General features: G+C 35.2%; 1 protein-coding gene across 12 annotated transcripts in view; it reads left to right on the top strand.

Moving 5' to 3' along the window:
- The window catches only part of HDAC9 (histone deacetylase 9), a 461778-nt gene that overhangs the window by 386033 nt on the left and 61442 nt on the right, over window positions 1–14303 (top strand). The window lies entirely within an intron of this gene.

Raw genomic sequence — 14303 nt, 5'->3', positions numbered from 1 at the left:
ACAGAGATTCTATAACAGGATATGCTGATAGTATTGGTGACCTTGCATAGATTAGATTGAAATAAACATCAAAAATTTCACATTTATATGAACAAAAATTCAAATACCTTGAGGTCTATTCTTTGCTAATATATATTTCCTTTTAAAGCTGTACAGAGCCTACAATTGAATCTATAATAAGTATGCATGTATAACATGAATTAATAGCAAGAATGCATGTAAAACAAGTTAAATGAAAGCCAAGGCTGGAACATCATTTTTTTTCCTCAAATTTGCATGATCTAATAATAATCTTCTTTTCCTCAATAGTAAATCATTATTTACAATTATTTGGAATTGTGAATTTAAAAAAAATAATTCAAATTGAATTTTTAACTTATGGAAGGAGAATGTAGGAACTGTTCAAGGGAGCACAAATCTGAAGAAACTGCTTATCAGGATTTTGCTTCATTTGCAATTAGAAACAGAACCAAATTGAAAGTTGCATGTGTACCCTGTAGCTGTTGAAACAACAGTGGTTTTCAATTCTAAATGCTCTTTAACTGTACAATATCTGCTTGTATTATTGAAATACTGAGTATTCTAGAACTGCAGAAGCTTCTTTAAACATTCTTGAGGTATATTAATCAATTGTTAGCAATCCTGCTAAAAGGAGATCTTAGATTACAAGCTAGAGTATTCCTATTTGTCGATTCAGTCACAGCTTTTTTTTTTTCATGATCAGACTAGGGTTCTTCTGTGGTGACTCTATGGAATTTAAAGAGAATGAAGTACAGCCAGAGGGAGATGAAAATATCAGCCTTGGCAGGATGAGCTTATTTTTAAGCACTCTTTTATCTTTGATACTCCTCATCTCGATCATTGCTTTTCTTGGTGAAGAAAGCACTGCAACGAGGTGATGGGAAAGATGGCTTCCTTTTTGTTGTAGCAAATAAGATTTACCAGTTCTCATTCCACAGTCAAGTCTCTTCAAAGATAACTATTTCCTTTCTGACTGGGTTTTCACTTGGACTGACAGATTGCCTGTATTCCCAGTGTCAGAGCACCAACTGATGTTTGAGGTTGGAATTAATTTTAAAGATTTCCAATTAAAAGCTCAGTTTTTTTAGAATTCAAGGTGTAAAATAAAATAAAGAAATTGTTAACAACTTAACAGCCATGACATGAAATTTAAAATGATATTTTTGCTACTTTACTGTATTTTTAAATGTAGCTTGGGTAAATAATATAAAAAATACAAATTATTTATTTTACCTTAGAGGAAACTCATTGCAAAACTACTTGACTTACAGTGTCCATCAAGTGTGCAGACCTGGATAAAAAAAAGGAAAAAAGACATGAATTATCCCATAAGTGAGAAGACAAAAATGAAACTTTAGATAATATTTGATTGGTCTTATGAATTCAAAAAAGTCAGAAAGTGTTGAAATTAAAACTGCAGCTTGGGTGATTATATAGACAGCCCTTATGTTCATACACTTGACATTATACTAACATAGGATTCTCTTTTTTCTTCCAAAGGCTGAACTATCTTACAGCAACACAGTACAAAAAATACAGATTTTAATAAGTAGTTTGTTCCTTAGCTGTTCATGCTGAAAGGCTGACAAATGCTTTTTGCTTAGGTGCCAAGAGTCTTCTAACCTTTCTTGAGGGGTCACAACTTAAAAATCTACTGGATCACCTCCCATGTATTAGCAATGATAAAAACTTCCTCCTATTCACTCACTGTAATTGCTCAACTCCCTATGACAGGTTTGGCAATTGCATGTTGGAAGAGTTATTTTAATGAAGAGTAGATGAGAATACTCCAAATTTCTCAGCTGGTGTAAAATTCCATGTATTTAAATCTAGATTGGCAGCTGGAATTGGAGAACTCACTGCCAAAAGGTTATTGTTCAGTGTTTTGGAGACTGTTGGTAATCCAAAGGTAGCAGCATGAAAAGTGCTGCTTTTAACTAGTCCTTTGAACAGTTTGCAAGATCTGTTGGCAATTTTAAGTAAGGAAATGACAAAAGTGTTTAATAAATTAATGGTAACTTAATTGCAGTAAGTACACTAAAGCTGGCTAAAGTCAGATCCTTAGGAGAGAAATGATTGTGAAGTCCTGACGGGGTCTCTGAAATAGTTGGAAAATTAATGTTTTATTAAATATATTTTGGCCTCAGTAAGAGGTCCAGTTTTTGGACTGAGTGAAGAATTTGAATTACGTAATACCTCTATATTGTGTCATCCAGATATCAAACCCGGAAGAACTATTTTATTTTATATTTAATTGAGGTTGATTTGAATGTACATTTTACTTACATTCATTTCAATGTTTTCTGAAACTTCACTATTATTTTACTGATGTGTCCAGTCTAAGTTATTACATTATTTTGACTGTCACTCTGAGAGAGAAGTGCAACAAAAATAAATCTAGAACTGGAAATCATGCTTAGGGATGTTTTTATTGCTAGATCCAACACTGTAAATTGAGATGGACATTGAAAGATGGAACTCTGTGATTCAGTTCATTCGTACATTTTCTTGAAATTATAATCAATACCAGTTTCCAAGACAACTAACTATATGAGGATGGACCAGCCAATAATGAGAAACAGCTTTCTTTTTTATTGCTGTAGCACGTGGTAGAAAAAGTCTTTTTTGTTTCATGCTGTTGAGGAGACTAGCCAATTTATCACTCCAAAGAGGATCCAAAAATTATTAAAGGAGGTGTGAGCACTTCAGTTTTTTAAGAGAAGGACAAGGACATAAGTTCATTGGGGAAAGGCAAATTCAGAAACATCAAAATGTAATTTTTAAATGCTTTTCAGTTAAATCCCAAACTTCACCTTGACTTTTTCTCAGTTGTTCCTCAGGCATCCTGACAACATGACCAGTTGGTGCTTGTGATTATATTGGCAAATGGAATAGCGGTGTGTCAATATGACTCTCCTGGGGTGAGTGGGATTGCCTTTCTGCTGTAAAATGCCTGGCACAGATAAAAGGCTTCATCCATGTACACCACTGAAAGAGTTATGATTGATCTAGGACCACAAGACTGTAGAATTCTTTTGCAGACATCAAATAAAATCTATTATGAGAAACATTGGTTCCATGAAGTCAATGGAAGCCTAAGTAAAATATTAAATCACATTGCAATATATCTGCATTTTCATATTTTGTTTTTCAGTCTGAGATTCCGAGTGCTTTGCTGTTCACTATTCCTTCCTTGAAAAAAAAAAAAAAAAAAAGTGAAACATTTACGCAGGAATCATGTTATTCCTGAACTCTGTGGTGTTGTGTTCAGTCCTTATTTTTTGGAGCTTTTTATTTTTCCTTTTTTCCCTTATCTTTTTTTCCTCATTGTGCCCATGAATGGAATAGGTATCCTTTTTGTACTATTATTACTTGAGTTTCTCTGAACCTGATACAGTATCTTCTGATCCTCTTGGGTTTTGTTTCAAATATTGTATTAATGCAGATTCTTTTGCTATTTTTGTATTTTATTAAACTTCTCATTTGTGACATTGATTCCTGAATATTTAAAGCTCTTTCTAGATGAAAATGCTTCCCTTTGGATTTCAAGTATAAAACTATCTTTTTTTCATACTACTGAAACCAGAAAAAAATTTACATTATCCTCAACATATCATATTTGGCTTTATATTTCCCAGACCCTTAGTTCTCGGCAACCCTTTCTTTGACTTCAGTCTTTAAGTTATAGGTGTAACCCTCTTGCAGGAGAGTGTTTCTCGTTTTAAAGCATTGGCCTACCTGATGATACTCCTTGAACAAGTCTGGTACTTTTATTTGTGAATTGAGTCCTTCCAGTCACGTTCAATTCAGTTGACGTCTAAGTGCTGACATCCAATTTTCTCTGTCTTCGAAGTCTATCAAATTTCCTCTATTTTGTTGAGTGCAATGAGTGTAAAGCAAGAATGGGGATAGGGTAATATAAAAGAGACAGGATTCCTCCAAGCTACACAGAGCCAACACCAGATCACATTTCTAACCAAACAGTAGCTGACACAGCACCAGAAAAAGTTGTAATTTCTAACACCGTGTGGTACCTTGGGATTAGTGCATTAGTGAGAGTGTTCCTGCTGGTTCCACAAATATCTCCTGTCTTTCTCTCTGAGAATTTTCTGTGACTGCGAGAGGGAAGAGGAAGGAGGAAAGGGCAGGGATTGAAAATTGCTTTTCTGAGTTACCTTGCAATATCTGTAAATATTTCTTCTAAATCCTCAATAAAGTTATATCAGTATAGGTTCCATTATGGCATTCAGTTTAGGTAAAGTGAGAAGACTTGAAGTTTTTGTACTTTATAAGCCTTGTTGTATGAGGGAAACTGTATTTTTGGCTATCTTTGGAAAGAAGGGTGGCTGGTTGGTTTAAATACATGCTAGAGTAATGAGGTGGTCCAAAGTGGCCCCAGCTCCAATGACAAGGCTCTGCCAAGCATGAAGCAGACAAACATGCCCATGTTTACTAATACTGAAGTGTTGGATGCTGTTGCTTGCTGCCTTGTAGCATCAATTAAGATCAGAGGCACTTCCTTCTGGTTAATTTGCTGTGGGTGTAAGAAAATGTCTATATGTTCCTTGTCCACCAGTGTATCTTGCTCTTCAACAAAAAGCAGGAGGAAATGCCATATGTTTGCATATCCCATTTGGAACATCAGAAAAATATTAGTCATATGAGCAATTTTCTGAATAACATGACTTCAAAGGAAAAGTGACAATATAGACTAAAACGACAGTTTCTATCCAGAAAATTGTAAAATTTCTGTTTAATGATAAGCCAGAAAACCAGAGAGAAAATACCCTTAAAAGTAGTTATGAGTATATGAAAGAAAATATAAGACAGAGCAAGAAAGCATCTGTAAGAGAAAATATGTAAAGACCTCTGAGAAAAAAGACAAGTTCATGTACTTTGTATTTACAACCATGCTAATGAATACAGCATGTGGAAAATTATGGTTTTGCAAATGACTATGACCTTGATAAATAATTGGATTTCTAGAAAATGGTTTTTTCTTTTAATTTTGAAGGAAAAAAAAATCCCCTTCCGGGCAAAATGCACTTTTCAGAAATGTAGCAAATTTAGTGGCAAAAGTGCTTTTTCCAAGCTATCTCTGGGTCTTTTGCCCACTCAACCTATTGCTCCCATGAAAAAGACAACCACTCCAATTCATCTCTCTGGGCATTTTAAAATCAGATTTACCTTCCCTTCTTCCCCACATCTCACTGTTGTAAGAACTGAAAACTACTTTACACTTCTTGCATATTCATTTGTGGCAACATAAGCAGATTGTTGACATTGCAAACTAAGCTGTTGTATAATCAATAAATTAAACATTAGGTAGCGTATTTTATTCATTCCTGCTGTATGTCCTGCTGTGTAATCTGAAAAGCTTTTCTAAAGGTTTTTTTCATAAACAAGGAGTGTAGATTTTGGACCTAGAGACAAACTCATTCTCTAGAGCCCTCTTCTTTTAATTTATTCAAAACACCAGTATTTCCTTCTTTTCCCCATTTCCACTATTCCTGTGGAATGTCAGTAAAATAGGTACAAGGCTTTCCTTTCTCTTATGCTATTCTTAGAGGGCTAAGTAATTTTAAAAATTTCAAGTACCTTAAAATACACTGAAATGTAGAATATACTCAAAATAATGTGCTTTTTTGTAGATGCAAGAAATTCCTTGGAGACTATGTCATGTTACCATTGATTTTGTGAGTTCTATGAATGCGACACATTGAGGCAAATTTTTATCTCTGTATTTCTGATACTATAGCACTTATTTTTGTTTTCTTATGAGCAATCTTACTACTATATAATAAGGTTACTGGGAGGAGTGAAGTCTTTTAGTAGTATTATATTACGTTAACATTTTAGGCCAAGTCTTTTATAATGAAATACTGCTGAAAGAAATTACTTAGTAGAAAGGCAAAACTGATAATTACTTTGTTATAGGAGATAGTGTAGTATATTCAGCCTTGATAGGAATGTAATATGTTTTCTAAACAATTATACAAATTTTAAAACAGAAAACTTAAAGTACCCCCAAATGTGATTATTATATTTATCACAAAGAATCTTCTAATGATTTACTTTTTTTTTCTTCCATAAAATAGAGTAATGAGCACTCAGTTGATTTTTCTGGTAGAAACATGTTACACCATGAAAGCAAAATGATATCTTAAACGATACTTGATGGTAAAATTTGGCAGTGTGAATGCATACGCCAGTACCATTTCCCATACAAGTTACAATGGCTTTGATAGAAAAATAAGTGGCTTAAAATGGTGGGATTCCATATTTATAGCATTTTGCTTTCTCAGTGTTGGAGATACTATTTTAAGTTATTCTGTGTTTTATTTTAAACTCTACCTTTGCAAATTAAACCTCGGCTTCCTCCTTCTCATATATCATCTTCGGTTGTGCAGCTCTTGGAAGCCACATCAATCCTTTAGCTAACAACTGGAATTTAGTAAATAAATTGTTCACAAGAATGGCATGTTACCAACCAGTTTTACTTGAGATCTTTGAAATAACTAAAAGGTAGAAAAACAATTATTTTTTTTCATCATGTAAGTGCTTTTACAAGAGTCTAAGAAGACAGAGGAATATTTAATAGAAAATGCAGATTTTCTAACTCTGCTTTTCAGCATGAAAGTGTTCTGTATCCTGCTATTGCAGGTATTAACTTGGCCTATATTTCCATAGAAGGCTTTATATTTGCATACTTTCCCTTTATATTTGCAAACTTGCCTTTTAAGGTAACCTCTTTAAACCTATACTCATTTGAGAGATGTTTATACCCATGATTTTTGAACAAGCTTATTTACCATAATCTTTAGCCAATCCCTTTACCTATTACCACTGAACTTTGATTTTTACTGAGTTTTGAATATGGACATGAATGTGCATAGTACATGTGTATATGCTTTTGTCTGTTTTACAAGAAGTTGGATAATTTTAATTGACTATGCTATTAAATTTTAAGTGAATTCTGGAAAACACAAAGTAATACTTCTTCTCATAGTTTTCCTGGTTGTTAACTTTTCTTTACTTTGGTCCTTTTTATGCTAGTTCAGAGACTGACTGAGGCATATTATAGATCAAATGTTGAAGAGTCCTTATAATTACATTGAAACCACCTTTCTCAATAATAAAAATAGAAGGATGAGCAGATATTTTAGACAATATTTCATATGCTTTTTGACTGCTTAAGATCTTACAGTTCTAGCTGTAATAGAATTCAGGAAACTTACATGACGGATGCCAAAATAATTATTCATTTAAAAAGGAACCCACAAATAATGGCCTTAGGCTCTTAAAATGTCTTTAAAAGCAAGCAAGCAAGCAAGCAAGCAGGAAAGAAAGGAAAGAAAGAAAGGAAGAAAGAAAGAAAGAAAGAAAAGAGAAAGAAAGAAAGAAAGAAAGAAAAGAAAGAAAAAGAAAGAAACAAAGGAAGAAAGAAAGGGAAAGAAAGAAAGAAAAAAGAAAGAAAGAAAGAAAGAGAGAAAGAAAGAAAGAAAGAAAGAAAAAGAAAGGAAGAGAAAGAAAGAGGAAGAAAGAAAGAAAACTGTTGGTGCTTCTGAAACTTCTTTCAGTGGTACTTAGATACTTCTACAATTATAATACTTAAAATTGCTAGCTTTATAAATGGTTTTTACATGGCTGCATCCATGGAAGACTTTGACCCTTTAAACATTTTAGCATGTGATTAAGTTCAAAACCATGTGCAAATCCCGGTGACATGACCATGATTTGCAGTACTGAGGACTTTCTATTGATATGGTACCTTTTGCCCCTTGAAGAAATAAAGAAAAATATATTTTTTATCACCAAAAAGTAAGTAAGGTAACTATAAAATAAAAGTAAGGACAGGAATATTGACTGTGCTTAACAAAGAAATAAAGAAGAAATAAAGAAGAAACACAATTACTAAAAAGATATAAAAAGAAAATCTATAAGGATAAAAGAAAATATATGAAAATAAAAGATAAAACTTCTATAAAATATATGTCTTAGAAACTAATGCAGACAAAATTGGCAGAATTTAGGTATGCCTTGGAGGATAAATCCAGGACAAAACTGATGGTCAGATGACAGTCATCAAGGAGTTTTGGGGGGAATGTTCTCAAGTTTGGCCTGGATGAACTTGGGCTGACAGCAGAACTGGCACAAAGAAATGTCGTGAAAGTAAAAAATATTAGTCTGAGACACTATTATAAAATCAATTGATGCAGAAAAAAGTATTATCTGAGAGTTGTACAGAAATTCTATGTAGCTTTCTGTGAGAATAGACATTACTTGATACTGTGTTACATTAAAACATATGTGCAAACAACACATAAAAATAATAGATACTGTAAGTTCCACATGCTTTCTGATCTGTTCTTATCAGGGAACATTCAACAACTTACTTTAACTTGTGTAATTTTAAGGTAGGACAACACAGAGATTGTTTGGTACAGTATTTTATTTGCAGGATGTGAAACTGAGAAACTGTAGGCAGACCCACATTCTTTCCAACAACAGCCTGGGTCTCCCTTTGGTGGTTAAATCCCCACTATAATATTATTAATGCGTTGTATATATCTATATTCTTGCAAAATACAAGTCTGGTATAACTGAAGAAATAATAGTGCTTTTGTAGTTTGTTTGGGTTTTTTTCCTACTTGTTGAAGTTATGGAATTTAGACTCTTCTGCATTTTCTCTAAAGGTTTTTCACGAGTCAACTGGGTAATTTATTCAAGTCTTTTACCAGCTTTTAGTTGATTCATCTGTGAAGTGGGTAAAGAAATGCCTGCTTTATGGGGACTATGGAATCAGAAACAGCTATACTGATTTATACCAGCTGAAGATATGAGCCTTTCCATTTTTCAGTGTTCTCAAAGTACTTCGGGATCATTGGATCAAAACACTGGAGGATTTCAGGGAAAGAGCAAATAATTTATGTGACTAAGCCATTCCAATCTACAGTTTTAGAACAGCATGGATTACTTTTCTCAGTTGCATTAATTATTGTCTTGGGCTGGTATTCCTACTTGTTTCCTTTTTAAATTGCCAACACAGCAAAGGAATTGTAGCTATTTGCATAAGTTTAGCTTTCTTTGGAGATTTCCAGCTCTGTGTGGTGGTGCTTGGAGAGTCATTTCTGCGTTGGGTACTTCTCTGCAATCTCTTCTGGGAGAACAAATGTTTGGTAGCATCCTAGCCATGTGCTTTGAATGTACAAAAATAGAATGGAAGAATAAAAGGAACAGAGTCCCTTGGTAGAATCGCTTTAATGTCTTGCATCTGATGTTCAGATTGGTGGGGAGGGGAGGATCACATGCCTGATGTTTTCTCTAGAACTACACCCAACTGGAAGCCATCCCTTGGCTTCTCTGTGGACAGCAGCATACCCAAATGGAACATATTAATTCTTTGGGGAAATCTCCTTAGTTGGACAAAAAGAAATCTTTTCAGCTTCCCAGATACATGCTCTGTTCCCAGTACCGTTACACTGAAAGAGGAATCTGCATTACGTTGGTCTGGAAGACACAGTTCCACTGTAACTGCAAGGTTTATCGTGGATAAATAACTTCTGCGGTGCAGCTGCTCAAGCTTTCAAGTTTTGACATGTTTATTAATGAAAATGAATGAGAAAAGAAGGAAATAGTCAGCCAGGCAAGATGCCCCTGTAACTCTGCTGTCATCATTAGGTGAATATGGTATACCAAATGTTTATGCTTCTATATGATTCAAGATCACAGAAAATAAATATCACTTTTATGTGTTTTATTTTCTTTGGAGAAGGAAGTGGAGGAGAATGTGAGTCATAGTGGAAGAATAAAATCTATTTCTTTTCCGACAAAAGCTGCTTATTTTGTCAGAGAAGGATCCTAGCATTAACTTTGGTTTGCAGATAAGCTCTGGAGCCTGACTGGCTTCAAACAGAAGTGATGGCCTGCCAGTCCCCAGTCTGTACCTGTCTGGTGACCCGTGGCCAGAAGCCAAATCATATTTCTTACTCCTGCTGGGCGTAAGATAATCAGTGTTCCTAGCAGGGTCTGAATGCAGGCTGCCGGTGCACCCTTGCAGGATTTCTGGTGAGCAGAGTTTTGACCCTTCGCACCGTAACAAATCCTGCCAGCTGCAGCTTGACTTCTGAGCATAGGGCTGGTCTGAGGAATCTGGGAAGGTTAACATGAATATGTATTAGTGTATGACCAGTGCTTCAAAAAAAAACAACCCACCCTGTTTTCTGTTACGATCAGATTCAGAGGATTCTCTTCTTAGGCAGCTGAGAAGGGAAGTGACATGGTTATGGGAGCTCCTGAGGAGGTAGTCAGTGGATGATTTCTCCTTTTTACACCTTGCTGTGCCCTCCAGAATGTAGATGAGATAGAAGAGGTGCAAGATACCGGGTCTGATGATTCTCTGCTCCCAAGAGATAGTGAAGGATCAGGAGCTGTCATTGCCTGTCCAACCATCCTGAGGTAGGAAAAGATTGTTTACAAGGCAGAAGTGATCTTCATGTTGCTTTGTGTAGGCTGTCTTTACAACTGCCAACCTCAAAACATTTGTTGTCCCTGCCTATGACAGGAGAAGTGGACTAGATGATCTTTAAAGGTCCCTTCCAACCCAAACTATTCTATGGTTCTATGATTCTGTGATTTTTCTAAAGACAGATATTCATATGAAGGTGCTAAAGCCTGAGGGGTGACAAATGACAAAAGGTTTTATGTATGTCATGGTGAAATTGAGACTATATTTAAAAATGTGTGTGTATGTCATTCCTTATAGAACTCATAAGATAGGAAAGTATCCATCATTTTTGTGAAAGAATTGTCGTGGGTGTTTTGTGCCACAAAGCAGTTACTGCCAAGGCTAGACAAACATTAGAGATGTCCTACCTACATAAACTCCAAGCCAAAATGCTATGATGTTTTCCAGACATTAAGCTGCTCTTTTCTGAGCAGAGATCTCATAGCATTTATTCAAAAGAGTAACCACCTAAATGCCTGTAGATTAATGTAGAATACTGGATTAGAGATTTAGGAACCAAAGGTCTATATGGTCTCTGAGACTTGTGGCTGTCATCTTTTTGAAAGACCATATAGTAGTCTTGACTGCTGTAACAAGGACCACGGAAACTCTGAGAACTTTAAGAAAAGAGTCAAGCTTGCTATCCCAGTAAACACATTATTTTTTTGCTATTTTTCCTTGATATCTTTCAAAAAGAAAAATCCTTAGAAGTTCTTCAGTATTAAATCGAGAACAGTATAAGACGGATGAGCTCTGACATTCCACTTCCCTCAATATTATGGAGGATGAAAAAGAAATGAACAACCCAGGCCATACAGGTTAGCTCTTCTGATACACTGTATACGAGTAGCAGCAGCAGAGTTCTATCTTAGTTTGTGAGACAGTATCATAGCAAAAGTAGGATGTTATTCTTCTGGCGAAATGCAACAGACACTGTGTACATTTTTAAAAGGAAAAATCCTTCCTTTCAGAAAAACCCTCTTAGCTGTTATTTTGGTAATGTGAATTCAGGTAATACTGAAAGCAGTAACAGAACACTGAGCTCTAAATGCCACCTCCGGTTATTAGCATTACAGCGTTCTCCTTTCTTTAGCTGAGATTCCTATATATCATTTCTGTAGAGATTTATGAATGTGCTACTATTTCCTGTTCAGCACTCTTAAAGCTGGTGTTAATACCTATTCCTGGTTCTTTTTGTCGAAAGACCTTGCTTTCAGTATTTAATAATTTGCCTATTCCTACTCAGTATGCCTGGCAGTTTTAATGTCAGACATACTTATTTGCCAAAAATTTTGAATAAACTGTGTCTAAACAATTTTTGCTCCTTCTGTGAATGAGATTAAGGGTCGAATGCATTGTTTTGCCCAAGTTATTAAAAAATGTGCTGACATCTTTACACTTTAGAGCAAGGTCTTGAAATGTGGTAAAAGTGGTAGATTTTCCCAATGTTCCAAATTATAAGATGCTCAAAAATTTCTTTGTGTGTTAGGCTGGTTAGGCTTGTTACTTCTTAGCAACTTGAGTTTCCAGAGCTTCTCTCTGCACTGAACACACTCCATCCTCTGACTCTTGAGCTTAGTCTGTGCTGTACTCTGTGGTGTTGCCACTTTGTTTGACATGAAGAAATAAAAAGCAGAGCCTGACTTGGAGGAAATGTGAACAGAGAGGAGGAGGGTAAAAGCTCAAGTGGCTGCAGATAGGGAGGGTTCTTCACAGGATCCCTCCTTCTTTCAGGGTATAAGATGTATGGTGCTATGGGGACAGATGAAGATTGTGCATCAGCCACAGTCCTCATCAGTAATCAGGATCCATGCCACATGTGTTGCAGACGTGGGGAAGTTTGGGAAGTATGTGTTGCTTCAGACAATGAATTTGTAATTAGAGTATCAGAAGGTATGTACATAAGATAAGATGTAGTTGCATAGGAGACCTTTATTCCTGATATTGTTCCCTAACTTTGTGGAGATTAGCTTGCAAAAGTTCAGTCACTGTAGTGTCTAATGTAAATATTCATATGTGTACTTTGTGTGTTAGAGAGTTTTACATCGTGGAACAACAGGAAAAAATACCTAGAGGAGAAGTAATTGACCTCCTGCCTCCAAACCATGTCAAGTCAAACCTGTAGCAAGCTTGGTGGATATTTTGGTGGTTTTACCTATTATAAAAAACTCCAAGACATAGACAGTCTCCAATTTTCTTTAAAAATTTATTTATATTATTATTTATTTTTACTACTTAAAAGCTTGTTCCAGTGTCTGAACTACAGGTTTCCTGCTGCAGCTGCTTCAGGTCCTGTCCACAGGGTAAAGAACAGGTTATTTCTTTCCTCTTGCAACAACTTATGTATTTGTGGACTTTTATCATGTATGCTCCCATGTCATGCAAATCAAATAATTATACCTATATTATTCATCCACTTAAGTTATGTTTTTTAGAAGTTTTTTCTTTGCCTTTGATTTCTCCAGTTGGTCTAGGTCCTTCTTGAAGTGCAGTGCTCAATAGTGGAATCCATATTTCAGCAGAGGCCTACTAATGACATTTAAAAAAAGGAATATTTCTCAACTTATATCACTTTGCCTGCAGATATTTGTGGTGCAGTTTCAGCAAAATCATCAAAAAAATTTTAAGCAGCCTCTATACTTTTTTAATAAATGTAAAACTGTATTCATTGAAATGCTGTATGCCCTGACAAAGACTTTTTGCTTCATCTGAATAGTGTTTGCATAAGTAAAAGGAATATTTTCCTAATATTAAAATTGCCTTTTAGGAAAAAAAAAACAAAAGAAAGTTTATAAATGAAAAGATCAAAAACTAAACTGAAGAAAAACCTAGAGAATTGTTAATATCATTAATGTGTCTTTTTTTTTCCACATAAAACCTAAACCTTTCAAGAAAATTTGATTTCTTTGGACTAAGGTGTTTATAAAATAAATTAATAAACATTGAACTAAAACAAATACCATTACACATGCACAAAATTAATCTTTGCATTATGACCAGTGTAGACCAATTGGGATTTTCTTGATTTACTTTATCTGTGATGGAACATTCATATGTGTATTTGCCTTTTAATGTTAGCAATGTCCCCCTGGTTTAGCACAGCTCAGTGTTTGTCAAACCAGTGCAAAAGCCATCCTTACGCCTTCCCTTTGGAGTCAACCTGAAAGAACACACCTGCAAGTGCAGAATACAGGGGCTAGTCTTCTCCTTCAATGCATCTTTCATGCTTTGAGATTGGAGAAGGGCAAAATCAAGGCAATAAAATATCCACACAAGTTTGTCAAGGAAGGGGTTAAAAAAGTGGAATATCTGTGACTGTAAAGGGCTGAATTATCTTCCTGACACCAGCAGGGGTTGCTGTCACTAGTTTGTGGTTGTCACATTCCTGTTATGCTTGACCTTGGAAAGGCTTGACAACATAGTCTGGATTTGATTAAGGGAATTTCATGTTTTTCCTTTGCTAGAGTCACCCCCCACCTCGACAAACATTTAAAAATGTTAAGAAGTAAAAAAAAAAAAGTTTGGAAAGCAAACATTTTCCCAAAAGAAATTTATAGTTCAAATTTACACCAAGTTCGCACTAACTGGAGCAGTCCGGGTTTCCAGTCAGGCTTTGAGAGTTCTCTGTAAACCATTAGTCACTTCCCTGGAAGAGGCAGCTTTTTATAGGCAGCAGGATAAAACAGACACAGATGTGTAAGTAATATTAGAGGCTTTCACATGTACCTGCCTTTTCTTTCTCAGTCATAGACAAGAAAAAAGAGTGATTATAGAA

This window comes from Corvus hawaiiensis, chromosome 1 (assembly GCF_020740725.1).
Source record: "Corvus hawaiiensis isolate bCorHaw1 chromosome 1, bCorHaw1.pri.cur, whole genome shotgun sequence".
In the NCBI taxonomy this organism is placed as follows: Eukaryota; Metazoa; Chordata; class Aves; order Passeriformes; family Corvidae; genus Corvus; species Corvus hawaiiensis.
This window is presented reverse-complemented; position numbering and strand designations above follow the sequence as displayed.